The 14,706-nt window shown below is 34.6% G+C and overlaps 1 protein-coding gene across 1 annotated transcript in view; it reads left to right on the forward strand.

Annotated features, from left to right (window-relative positions):
• Nucleotides 1-1,254: 1,254 nt before the first annotated feature.
• LOC121738908 (ATP-binding cassette sub-family G member 1) overlaps nucleotides 1,255-14,706 on the forward strand; it is a 66,725-nt gene continuing 53,273 nt past the window's right edge. Inside the window, exon 1 of the mRNA XM_042131178.1 lies at nucleotides 1,255-1,482. The gene's annotated coding sequence lies outside the window, so the exon portion shown is untranslated. The remainder of the gene's footprint in view (nucleotides 1,483-14,706) is intronic.

Here is a 14,706-nt window from a genome sequence, read left to right on the forward strand (position 1 = left end):
TTATTTATTTTATTTATTTATTTTATTTATTTATTAATACAACAAGATGAATACATACGAATACGTCAAGCTAGCAGTGTACATAACCAAAAACCTTATTAATGATGATATAGCTTTGTAATAAATACTTAGAGTAATAAGTGCTCGTTAAGTGCTAGCGATAAAGGTGTAAAAAATTTAAAATAAGCATTTTTTTATTTTTATGCCGTATATGAGCAGTAAGTATACGGCAGGAAAATATTAAAAATATAATATACGGCATTAATAGTAGTTTGACGAAAATCCTCAATCATAAACGAGCCTTAGGTAATAAGTGCTCAAATTATATAACACTAATAAAACAATATTTGCAGCATCGCTTAGATAACTGCAAGCATTTACCACAATTTCGCTTAAAGTACCATAATGTGAATAGTTAACATTCGTAGTGGTTATTTACGCATAAAGCTTTATCTTGTAGATAACTGAAAAGAGTGAAATTATTATTTTTAACAAAAAATTAAAACCGACTTCCAAGGTAAAAAAAATATTAATTAAACTAAAAAGTATTAAATAACTCTTACTCTATAATAGTGCCTTTTTCAGAGTTCGTCTAAATCTCAATTACTACTTCTGTACATACTACAGTCTTCATTACTTTGAAGTCGGTACCAGTCCCGAAAGCTTCAGATATTCTGACATTGACTGAACTCACGATAAAATTTGCTGGTGCCACTGACATACTATGTACTCCGTAGTACTTACTACCTCAGTGGCTGGTACCGACTTTAAAATAATGAAGACTGTAGTATGTACAGAAATAGTTGAGATTTAGACGAATTCTGAAAAAGGCACTAATAAACGAGAGTTATTTATTGGTACTTTTTAGTTCATATTATTATTGTTTTTACCTTGGAAGTCGGTTTTAATTTTTTTTTTGCAAAAATATAAATTGTACATTCGTCGTCATGCCCATTTTTCTGAAGACAAGATCCAGTTCTACGGATGTCAGGCTACACAGGGAATGTTGGAGCTGTTAGAATGAAGAAGCTTCTTAATTATGAAGAAGTAAAGTTAGGCAGATGACCGTGGAATGGCAGACGAACACAACGAAGTGTCAACACGAAAGTTTTCCGAATCAGCGTAAGTGGTAATAGATTGATCGTTTGTTTACACAAAACATTGGGTTTGCGCATGCGTTTGCGCCTGCGCATTGAACTTCAGCAGACAGTGTCAGTGGTGATGACGTGTGCCGGGGACGCCGGGGTGGGACGGGAGCACCCTATCCTTTGTTCGATGGTTCGTAGACACTCCCGAGCGGCGAGCCCGACCGCCGTCAGTCCGACACAGCGCGCGAAACAGCTAGGCTGTGCGCGTCGCATTTTTTGCCGCAACAAATTTCGAAAGTTCGAACGTTCGTTCGGAAATTAAGTGTGACAGTGCACCGTTTTCGATTTGATTTGGTGTTTCTTTTTTGTGCAACAGAGTAAAGATTATAATAAGGTAAGCCTTCGAATGCATCAATTTCGAATATAGAACACTATGAAATTCAAAAGATGTGTCACGACTCACGAGTTGATATTATTGTTGTATTTGTGTTTGTTCATGCGTTGCTTTTTATTCAATAGTGACATTTTACTTTTTTTATAGTGTAATGTCAGATTTTTTTGATACTTTCGGTCATGTTATTAAAAAAAGTTGATCTAGTATATTAGTTATCTGATAAAATTAAACTTTCATTGGTGTAGGTACCTACTTAATTTAAAAAATATAACAAACTGAAACTCCCGCTTTCTAACACTTTTTTCGTCAAATTTTATTTACGCACGGTGGCAATTTCACCCTTTTCACCCATTTTTACAATTATTTTTGTAAAAAGAGAATGAATAAAGTGGTCCAAATTTCTACCACTAACGAGACCCATATATTGACTTATTTAGCTTGGGAAAATTAAGGAATTCAGAACAAATAAGTAATTCACGTAGTTTTGAAAGTTGGTAGTTTGGTATAGTTGTTCCTAAAGGTGTCCAGATGAATATACTAAAATCTACGAGGGAGGGACACGAGCCGGCGGTGGGGGAGGGGGGAAAGGTCTCCTTTTCAGGTTCAGGTTTTTGCTTGTGACTTGAAAATATTATTTATTGACCGACTTCCAAAAAGGAGGAGGTAATACGTTCGGCTGTATGTATCTTTTTTTTTTACTTACTTCTACATTCATTATCTACATCAAATTTCCTATAAATTACGTCTAAACATTTTTACTGTACGATCATTACTTTAGGAAATACAGAGTATTAAAAAGGTACGCTCGCACTGTTTTTCCATACAAACCATATACAAACGTATTCCCCAATTTACTCCTTGACAATGCGTCTAGACAAATTATTTTTATACAATATTGGGATCTGTTAAAGCTATGCATCTACGTTCGTTTTTTTTTGTAAATTTACTAATAAATAAAAAAATATGACCCTCCAAAAATCGCAAAAAATGCCATGGGCCCCGCGAATCGACCGACCATTAAAACGAAATTAAATTTTAAATTATATATAATAATAAAACCTTATAATAACATTAAAATAAAACCATTAAAACGAAAAACCTTTCCCCCCTCCCCCAATGCCGGCTTGTGTTCCTCCCTCGGGGACTTTTAGTATATACTAGCTGTTGCCCGCGACTTCGTCCGCGGAATAATATTAACTATTAAGAGGATACACCAGGGGCTAGAGAAATGAAAAAAAAAAGTACGTGTAATATCCTCAAGCCTATACCACAGAACGCGATAGAGACAACTGCAGAAAATCAACGATTCGTTGATTCCTTCTCCAAAATTTAACCGATTTTAGTACTTTTTTCATTAAAGATTAAAGAAAGGCTTGAGCTGTGTTCCTAGGTTTTGCTTTTTTTGTATAATCTAGCCAAATCTGTTTTCTGGACGTTTGAACACAGCGGAAAATTTGGCAATTTTTTTGGGTTTTTGAACGTTCATATCTTATTTAATAATTATATATTTAGGGACATTGTTTTAGTGGCCGTTGATATTCAGGAAAATAAATTATAACTCTACTAGCATTATCCAGGGAGGAAACAGGAGACAACGTTTGTATGGAAAAAAGGATGGTGTGGACTCCTTTTAAGTATAGTAGTATGTCTGCAGGCAGATATATCTTAAGCATCGCGCTAGCTAGAAAGTTGAAATTATAAAATATGTAATGAACAAATATAAAAATTTTAAATATATCCTCCTCCTTTATTGAAAGTCGGTTAAAAGGTAGCCTAAGTTACTCCTTATTATATCCGCTATCTACCAAAAAAAGTCCCGCTAAAATTGCCCCAGCCGTTTCAGAGATTAGCCGGAACAAACAGACAGACATACAGGACGTCTAGGAGGTGAACCGGAGGGAGGGGAGGGCGACAAAGGTCTAAAGTTTTGGTTTTTCGTCAATAACTAAAAAACTATGCGTTGTAGCAAAAATATTCTATGACGACATTAGAGCTTATTAAATCGTCTATAAATTAGATTCCATACAGTTTTTCCAAATTCTCATCCGTTTTCGAACTACACGCTCAGGAAAAGTAAAAATTAAAACCACCCTAAATAAGTTCCTGCAGAAATCGCTTAGGTTCCCGCTCACGCATTCTACAACTACTTTGTTGACTGAGCTATATCTAGACATCTTTAGGAATAACTGTACCAACTTTCAAAACTACATGAATTATTTGGCCTGATCGACAATTTTGAAACAAATTTTCTTAGACTAAATTATTGTCCATTAAATATAGAGTAACTTTCATTATGAGACAAATTATTAAAAATAAGCCGTCAGTAAAAAGTTATGACTTTCGACTTTATGAAACAATATTTTATGAGTGAAATTATTGAAATTGATATTATTTATCTACTTCAGTGAAAAAGTTTATGGAATAAAATGGTATAGAAAACTTTTACATTCCGCCATAACTTTTTACTTAAGTACTGGATATTTTTGGTTACCATTACGTAAGTGTTTGCACCAAACTCAATAAATTTTTATTACATCTAGGTACAATATTTTTCATACATAATGGTGAAAAACTCGACTTTTCATTCAGCCATAACTTTTCACTGATAGGGTATATTTTCGATCTGGTTATAATGATTCAGTATTTAGTAGACAATTTTACTAATAAAGGTCTCGTTAGTGGTGGGGACCAGACTCCATACATTTTAAAACATACTCCTTTGGTTATCATAATAAATAAAATTATTAAGTATAGACAAGCATGACAGTTTAGATTAATGAATAAACATTATATAAATTATGTACATGTAATAATTTATGTACTTAAGTACTTAAATATAAAAAAATATTGAGACGAGTCCGATTTTTTGTAGAATAGGTAAGTAGTTGCTTCTTACTTCTAGTTGCTTCTTATACAATTTTTTGCCTATTTATTTCATTAGTATTTCATATTTATTTATCCATACCTACTTAATATTATAAATGCGAAAGTCTGTCGGTCTGTTACCTCTTCACGCCTAAAGGACTGAACTGAATTGTCAACCGACTGGGTATGGAGATAATTTGTGTCCCGGTAAAGGACATAGGATTAAGGATACTTTTATCCCGGTAACTGTATGGTTCCCACGCGATTAATGAATTTTGGCGCAACGAAGCATCTAGTTAACTCACACCAAATAAAAAGAGCCTAGTTAAGTAAGTAATTTAAAAAATATAACAGACAAGAAATTGTAGGAGTTCTGAATCTATTAAACCGATTTTGATGGAATTTGGTTCAGGTCTAGCACGATATAGAATTGACCATAATAGGACCAAACGCGCGTTTCATTTGCGTCAAAAAAACGTGTGAAATCTGCCAAAACGCGATATAAACGCGCAGGTGACGCGCGCATCAGAAACGCGCGTCGACAGCGCGCAAAAAAACGTCGTGTGGAAGAGCCCTTAGTTTTTGAGTTTTTGAAAAAAAAATACGTGTGGGCTGTGGCACTCGGGGACTGTCTCTGGTCGCGGTAACTTATGCAGTTATTATAATTCGCATACATCACACACAAACACATATCTTGTTGCACTCACACAAACACAGTGCCGAAATCGGACAACGCCGCAGTGGGGGTGGGTTTTTTCCGCCCTCCAAGCCCGCGATAACAGCTATGCAATAGCTTGCGATTACCGAACTCGTTTTCCGTGTTCGGAAATCCGAATGCATAGAATCAGTAGAAAATACATTAACTGCCGCAAACGTCCGTTTTTCTCTGTACCCGGGAACGAATTCCGCACCACGTTTCAAGTGCAAGCCGGCGCGTTGGCGCGTAAAAAAAAAGCAAACGTTTGCGCTAGTTTCACGGAATTCCGAATACGGAACACGAATTTGGAAATCGAATACGGAAAACGTGCGTTTGCGACCAGCCTGAGTTATCAATAAGTTCCCCTTTAGTGCATTATCAATCATCATTCATCATACAATATGTTGTTTATGTAAAATTATTTCACTTTGTATATTTTTTGGCGTGAAATAAAGTGTTTTTCTATCACGATTCACGATCGCGTGTACTCTGTCCACTAAGGAAAATTTAAAGTCATGAGAGATTTTTTTGTTTTGAGTCTTTGCAATTTCAAATATTTAAAACAACTTTTTCTAAGTAAAAAAAAAATCTGCTGTTAGGTAAGTAGGTAAGCTGTTTTTGTATGAAACAAACGATTTTTTTTCTCAAGTAGGAGCGGTTTAACCTAAAGTCATGTTTACAAACTACAAAGGAAACATTATTAATTACGCGCGGCGTTCAGCGCTATCTTTTGATACCTACTGCATTATCCCAACTATGTGCATATAAGTACTTAATATAATATCTGCTGCGCCAACATTTTTTATCGCACGATAATCGTACATTTTTCCGGGACAATAAGTATTCTATGTCCCAACTCCCACTTTGTGAAGAGGTAACAGACTGTCAGACACAGACACTTTCGCAATAATTATAATATTAGTATGGATCTTAGAATATCTAAGGACTAATAATAATAATAGCTGAGGACATATTGTGAAAAAATAAAAAATATATTTTGACTTTTGCACTAAAAAGGTAGTAACTACTAGCGGTGACCTTACGCTAAACTATAAGGGAGATTTTATATTTAATAATATTAAGTACTTAGTATATTTTAATAGCCTCAAAAGTCGACAGCTTAGAACCATAATATGGAATGCTAAAAATGTTGTATTTATCTTTGTAATTATGAGTTATGACAGAACTTTGTAAACATGTGTTAGAGATCACAAGCACAAGTGATAATAAATATTTGACAAGTTCATAAGTAAACTTATTGATTTACGAGTAACCTAAAAAAATGAACAAATTCTTTACAAGTTGGTATCAATTGCCTTAAAATCAAAATTTATCCAAGCATAATGTCGCAATATTATATTGCTAACAAGGCCATAAGATGGTAAAGTTAAAGAATTATTTAAATACTTATAAATTACACAAAATATATTATGTTATATTAGACCTGTAATATACTTAATATATTATTACATTAATACTTTTGTATCTCATAGGACTTTTATCCTGATTCTGATGACGAGAAAGAGGAAAATGTCTGCCATCATTAATTAAATCTTGCTTATTATTTATTGTTATTTAATTTTCATGTAAATTCGGTATATTTATTATCATTATTAAGTAAATTGCGTTCTTATGTTATTTCACTTATTATTTTTATTTAACACGTAAATATATCGTTATAAAACAATAAAAGCTTATAAAAATACAACGAAAAGTCTATTTTTATTATGCAGTTCGTAGTACTATAATAATAATTTTATACTTATTAGTACGTCTCTTCGTAAATATACTAATGTCTAATATTCTTTAATATATTTTAGATATTAAAAAATAGAGCAACTTTTTACAGAGACGAATATTAATAGTTACTTAAATGTAATTAAATGAAGATTTTGACATTTAAAGCTTCGTACATTGTCCGTCGCAGTATTTATTTAATTATTTTAATTGCAGTTTTTAAGAGCCTATGCTATCCTACTGTCTTAATTACAATTAAGTTGATAATAATTATCTAATAATATATTTTATGGTATAGATACTCAAACAGATTTTTTTTTTATCTATACTAATATTATAATTTTGCAGAGTTTGTTAGTTTGTTTGTTTGTTTGAACGCGCTAATCTCAGGAACTACTGGTCCGATTTGAAAAATTCTTTCAGTGTTAGATAGCCAATTTTTTTTATGAAATAAGGGGGCAAACGAGCAAACGGGTCACCTGATGGAAAGCAACTTCCGTCGCTCATGGACACTGGCAGCATCAGAAGAGCTGCAGTTGCGTTGCCGGCCTTTTAATAGGGAATAGGGTAATAGGGGAGAGTAGGGATGGGAAGGGAAGGAAATAGGCTAACCTATTAGGTAGGGAAGGAAATAGGGTAGGGGATTGGGCCTCCGGTAAACTCACTCACTCGGCGAAACACAGCGCAAGCGCTGTTTCACGCCGGTTTTCTGTGAGAACGTTGTATTTCTCCGGTCGAGCCGGCCCATTCGTGCCGAAGCATGGCTCTCCCACGTAATCATTATAATATAATAAAATCGTAGGAAAGTCAATGCTGTACATTGAATATTTATGTACAATAAATAATACTTGGGACGTGACCTACTATACTAACGCGGACGAAGTCGCGGGCAACAGCTAGTTCAGAATATTTTTTTGCAAATGTTCTCTGAACGTCGGGTCTACACTGGTGCCTACCGCCGGTTCGGGAACTAACTCAAGTAAGAAACTCGCACGGGGCCCACTTTATGTACCAAAAAAGTGAGAAAAAAAATAGTCTTTTAAAAAAAAAGTGTACAATGCTGAATACTTATCAAGAATAATATTATAGTAAGTATACTTTATAGCAGGCCGGGTTCCGAATCTTTCAGCCTGCGGCGCGGCGCGGCGCAGAATATCGTTACCATAATATTATTCTGTCAAGTGTCAGGGCACCCTACTCTACCTAGCTATTTTTTTTTTTTATGAAATAAGAGGGCAAACGAGCAAACGGGTCTCCTGATGGAAAGCAACATCCGTCGCCCATGGGCACTCGCAGCATCAGAAGAGCTGCAAGTGCGTTGCCGGCCTTTTAAGAGGGAAATGGGGTAATAGGGGAGGGAAGGGAAGGGAACAGGGGAACGTAGGGAGGGGAAGGGAATAGGTTAGGGGTTGGGCCTCCGGTAAACTCACTCACTCGGCGAAACACAGCTCAAGCGCTGTTTCACGCCGGTTTTCTTTGAGAACGTGGTATTTCTCCGGCCGAGCCGGCCCATTCGTGCCGAAGCATGGCTATCCCACGTATATTAAGGTATTTATTTATGTATATTAGAAAAAGATACATAAATAAATACCTTAATTAATGATTAATAAAGTTAGGATAAGCAAGTAATAATAAACAAACATTACCTTACCCCCCTTACTAATAAACGTTGTATAAGCTTTGAATAGTTATACAGTGTTTTGTTCCTGTCACACAAGCGACATTTTTAATTGGATTGAAGAAAACACTGTTTAACTATTCAAACTTCAAAGCTTATACAGCGTTTATTAGTAAGGGGGTTAATCATTTACCTGCTTTGGTATTTGGGATGCCGCGAGACTAGCACAAACGTTCGTTTTTCTTCACGAACGCCTTCTACTCGAAACTTTCATCCCGTTCCGTTTCGATTTGGCAGAAAACGAACGTGTGCGTCAGTTAATGTATTTTCTCCTGATTCCATGAATTCGAATTTCCGAATATGGAAAATGTGTTCGGAAATCGAATACGGAAAATGTATAAAATAAGTATAAAAAAATATTATGTACTTAATATAAAAAATACAGGAACGTCTCTCATAGTAAACTTAATTAATGACATTAGTGAATATAATGAAATTAGGAATCCTTTAGATAAACAAATACAAACAAACAAATAATATACTTTATTGTGCACAAAACAATTACAGTAAAACTTAAATATAAACTGAATTAAAACTGAGAATAACCTCCTTTTCTAGAGAATTATCTAGACTAGAGTCTAGACAAGGAGATCCTCGTCGATATAATATGATGCGGTTGGTGAAAACGGATTCAGCACCCTGCACCACTATAATTGAGTATATTAAAACTCTTTTCTTAATTAACACCAAAATAAAGTCTCACGTAATAGTTAATTATACCTAATGCTAAATAAACACAAAGTAAAATGTACTTAACAGTTACTTTTTTTAGAGTTCCGTACCCAAAGGGTATAAACGGGACCCTATTACTGAGATTTCGATGTCTGTCCGTCTGTCTCCAGGCTGTAACTCAAAACCGCTATAGCTAGAATTCTGAAATTTTCACGAGACGTGATTTTTTTGGACTTTTTGCTCTATATCAATAATGGCAACAGGTAGGTACTTGAGTTTTTTCTCATAGTCCTTGATTAAATGTGTACTTTAACATTTTATAATAATATTAAAATAAAATAAAAAATTAAGGGGGGCTCCCATCATACAAAAAACACAATTTTGGCCTAATTTTGCTCTATAATGGTACGGAACCCTACGTGCGCGAGTCCGACTCGCACTTGGCCAATTTTTTTATACAATAGCACTTTAAATGACTGTGACCCCTGTGTCAGTGGAAATAGGTAAGTATACTTTATTTCGGTAATAAAATTATTATACTTAATCCCTAAACTAAACCTACTCGGATTCGGAAAGTACAGGAATTCGGAAAGTGTGTTTTCAAATCCGAGAGAACGGAAACACGTATAGGTACGTATTATACAGCGGAGTTTTGCACTTGTACTTAAATCAAAATAGTTATTCTATGTCCTTACCCGGGATTCAAATGCTTTCAATAAGTAAAGTAAAAGCATAATAATGAATAACAAAAGTATTAGGTACCTACTAATTCTTCGTGGTATTTTCCTTTCAAAACTAAATAATATATACAGTTTACTTAATATTATTTCCTTTTTATTTGCAGCCGTTGCCGAAAAAACAATTATTTTATATACTTATTACTTACATGATCGCCTCGTTTAGCAAGGTTAAGTGATCGTGTAAGAGGCCCTTATTGTCAAATTTTCCACTTGTAACTATAAAATGTAACGGTTTTTGTTTCCGCGTAATATTTCCGTAAACAATAATATACAATTCCGGTAAATGTGAATTGTCTTATTGAGGCTTAGGAAAGTTTAGCTACAGGCTACAGCATCTGCATCCTCTCTCAAATCTGGGGCAGTGCCCCCGCCAAGATGAGCCTAGCGAAGCGCGCAAGAGCACTACCACAGTAATAGTCTTGGCCATTTTGTTATTCGTCAGGCTTTGAACTTAATATATTACTTTTCTGTTGTACTTAATAACTTTCATTTTAAAATAGCCAGGCCACCAGTTATGACTAATGTGTAAAGTTTTTTGATTCTTCTCGTACGGCTGGCACTTTATATTATTATCAAGTATTTTGCCGCGCTTTAGAGTAAAATTACTTAGGTTTCTAAATTTAGGGCTGAGAATGTACTGTTAGAAACTTGGCTCTACATGAGATCTCACTACTTTTTGTCACCACGAACTATAATATGTTCTCATCTTGGAAACATTTTTACATAAAAATGTTTTGGTGGTCTCTATTACTTCGGAAGTCGATTAAAAATACTCAACATTACTTTACATAAGCAACATTTATGAGAAATTATCTTCTAAAACTCATGTTTTTTTTTCTTTCATAAAAAGCCCCAAAGTAGCATACTATATATTCGTAATTTTAATTTTTTTTATAAACAATGATAAATCACATCTGTCGTGACAGAAAAAAACCAGGTCACCAGTTCCTGTTTTCACTCGTATCTCGAGTTACTGGGTCGTATATTCCTGGATATTTATCGTTATTCAAACATGGGAGAACTTCGGCACGAAAGGGCTGACCAAAAACCGTGGCCTGAAAGAAAACGGCAGTAACGACCCGTTTCGCCAAGTGTATCCGGTAACCGGTTTGCTATGGCCCTAGTTTAGAAACAAAATTCAACTTTGTCATCTTAGATAAAAACTGGCTCTTTAGTAAGTTGTATTCGATAATCACAGTATCAGACAATTTAAAAATAAAAAAATGTGTTAAGGTTTTGATTGCGTACTATCTGATAGTATTCTGCAGTCATGGCGCATGCGTTGATATCTAATCCCTTATGTTTTTGATTAATTGTAAATTATCTGTCAAAATTTTCAAATACGCCATTGAAAACACAAAAATATTAAAAAAAAAAATTCAAAATTTTCAAATACGCCATTAAAAACACACAAATATATGGTATGAACCAGCGAAATACAAGGTATTTCGCTGGTTCATACCACAGATGGTTCACACCACGGTTCGAAACAGCAAAGAATTGTTTTTGAATTTCTCGATTCATACCGTGGTGATTGGAGTGGTGTGAAACCACTAATTAATTATTTTTTGGTATAGGTGGATTTGAATCACGAATTTAAGCCAATAATTGTAACAACATTTTTAGGGATCCGTAGTCAACAAGGAACCCTTTAAAAAGTTTCGGTCTGCCCGTCCGTCTGTCCGTCTGTCTGTCTGTCTGCGGTTTTGCTCAGAGACTATAGGACCTACAAAGCTGTAATTTGGCATGAATGCACATATTGATGATGCCGACAAAATTGTACATGAAATCTTAAAAAAATATATTTTTATGGTACCTTCCCTACACATCAAACGGGGATGAATTTTTTTTTCACGTCCACCCCATTGTGTGGGGTGACGTTGGATAGGTTTTTTAAAAATATTATGAGTATTCATAGATCATTTTTAGATTTAGGGATCCGTTTGTGAAATATTAAGTTTTAAAGTGGAAAAAATTGTTAGAGTCACAATCAACAGACAAGCCACACAGCACACCTTACAATCGATTTATTGAAGAGCAAGTTTGATGAGCGTGTTATTTAAAAAAAGGACCAGTCGATTGACCGTCTCATTCATGCAATTTAACTCCTCTCGATTTTTCTCTTTGGAGCTGCGTCAAGTCGTTGGATAAACCAACGACGTTGGAACAGCTCAGAGCCAAAACTAAACGCGAAATAGCCGAAATGTGTGGCCGACTCAATAGAAAATTGGGTTCAACGAATAACCGCTGCAAACGTACCTACGGCGGCCACTTTTGCATTAAAAAATGTTTTCATTGTACCTACTTCAATCCGATACTAAAATTTTTGAAATATCTCAAATAGTTTTAATTGTATTTTGAAAAAAAGTGGTAATGTCCTTATTGGAAAACCCCTTATATGAAGGAAATTTTCGTTCAAATTCCTTTGAAAGTAACTGAGATGATGTTGTTAGTAGTGTAAAACACGTTATAAATGTACATTCATTGATCATACAAAATTTAAAAAAACTAGCGTTACGGAACCCTATATTGCGCGTGGCCCGACATGCACTTGGCCGGTTTTTTAGTCTCATTTATTTATTTGTACAGACGTATAGAAAAGTGGTTCCAAGAACAATCGCAGTTTCGAACCGCGGTTTGAAATCTGTGGTGTGAACCAGCGAAAGACCCAAAATCAAAACATACTTAAGTTATTTTCGGACGACACTATACTGGTCTTGTATTTTTGGATCGAACTCATTCCATATCAGGATTACAATCAATTTAAATTTGTTGACATTTAAAATAAACTACTCCTTTCACGCTCAAAATGCCTCCTATTTTAAGCGTTTTTATCGTTTTTAACATCAAGTGGAATGCGGGGATAATAACATGATAAATGCCAATGAATGTTAAACATTTAAACATCAGTATAGTTACACATTTGAGGGTTGAATTTAGGCGAGAGAAAAATGTGCTCCCAGGTTTTAGCCTTTAGGTAAGTAGTTGTGTAGATTTTACTTAATTTACTAGCTGTTGCCCGCGATTTTTTATCCTCGTCAACACAATATAATAACAAAATTGAATAATACAAAATTATTATCCAATATCCCCGCATTTCTCTGATTCTTCACAGCATCACGCCGCAGGCTGACCAATGCCGCAGGCCGCACCGTGACGTTCTTTAGGCTAAACTCGATAAATGGACTGTCAAACACAATTTTTCAGTTCGAACCATAGTTCTTGAGATTGCCGCGTGCAAACAATCTTACTAACCAAAAATTATTTTAAAATTTAGGGGTCCCCATAGATATAACTGAAACAAAAAAAAATCTCATTCAACCTATGTGTGTGGGGTATCTATGGATAGGTCTTCAAAAATCATATTAAGGTTTCTAATATCATTTTTTTCTAACCTGAATAGTTTGCGAGAGAGACTCTTCTAAAGAGGTAAAAAGTGTGTCCCCCCCTCTAACTCCTAAAGTAGGAGCATGATAAGTCTAAAAAGAATATATGATATATATTACTACAAAAACTACCAAAGAAAATTGGTTCAAACAAGATGTAGCCAGTAGTTTTCTTATACGTCATAAATGGTAAACCTTAATTTAACTTTCATTAAATCAACTGAAATCTGAAAATAAATCAAAAACCTCTTAATTTCATAAAAATAAACATTACTGCTGTTGCGGAACCCTTCATGGGCGAGTCCGACTCGCACTTGGCCGGTTTTTAATTCTTTTTCCCATTTTACGGGCTGTAAAATTTAATATCTTCACATTACAAGCGATTACCACATAACTTAGGTTATAGGTACCTATTACAATGTGTCTGATTTACTACTTATATTGTAATAAAAATGTACGTGTGCTCACATAATTAATACCTACATGCAATTATTTGTGATCTTCCAATATTATATATTATTATGTACTTACATACAGAGTATTTACACGAGTATTTTTTATAAAGCTTTATTTATGGACTAGCAACAAACTACAATGCATTGTTTTACGCAAGCTAAATTCTTTCTCTTGCACGTGTGGACGTTTTTTTATAGCAATTGTCAATAGCTGTAATTGTTTTTGAATAATTTAATCAAACTCTGCTGCAAGAATGCACGTAATCTTTCCCAAAGTGGGCGATAACGCCCTGTGGGCGCTGAGGGCCCATAAAAAATGGGAGCGTTGAGTTAAGAGTAGAGCTGGATGCATTTTAAATTAAGTGCATCTATTTGTTAGTCTGTAGTCACATTATTTTTAATTTTTAACCGACTTCCAAAAAGCAAGAGGTTATAATATAATGTTCGGCTGTGGATATTTTTTTTTTATTTTATTGTGTTCAACGATTACTCCGCCGTTTGTGAACCGATTTTCAAAATTGTTGTTTTGTTATAATATTAGGTTTCACTCCAATTTGGTACCATGCCCACAAAAGTGGTAATCTGACGATGGAATCCATGAGTAATCGAGGGAACTCCTAAACATTTATATGGAAACATATTATGGTGATTTGGTTTTATGAGAAGCAACCTAAGCATAATATGCTACCAAAACGCAAGATTTTGCACCAAGGTATACTATGGTTCGGAAGATATTAAGAGAACTCCAGATTCCTTAAAGATACAAGTTTGGGGGTTTAGGCGCTGTTTTAACAACTGAAAGCATATACTACTATGCAAATTATATTTATCATCATCATCATTACCACATCAGGTCACATGGTTGTTTAGTGTATATGGATACAATATGCCCCCCACAACACCACAATTACTTATATGTAAAATGTTAAAATCGACTTCCAAGGTAAAAACATTTAATGTTTCCTTATAATATGAACTAAAAATTTAAAGTATT

This window comes from Aricia agestis, chromosome Z (genome assembly GCF_905147365.1).
Source record: "Aricia agestis chromosome Z, ilAriAges1.1, whole genome shotgun sequence".
Classification (NCBI taxonomy): Eukaryota; Metazoa; Arthropoda; class Insecta; order Lepidoptera; family Lycaenidae; genus Aricia; species Aricia agestis.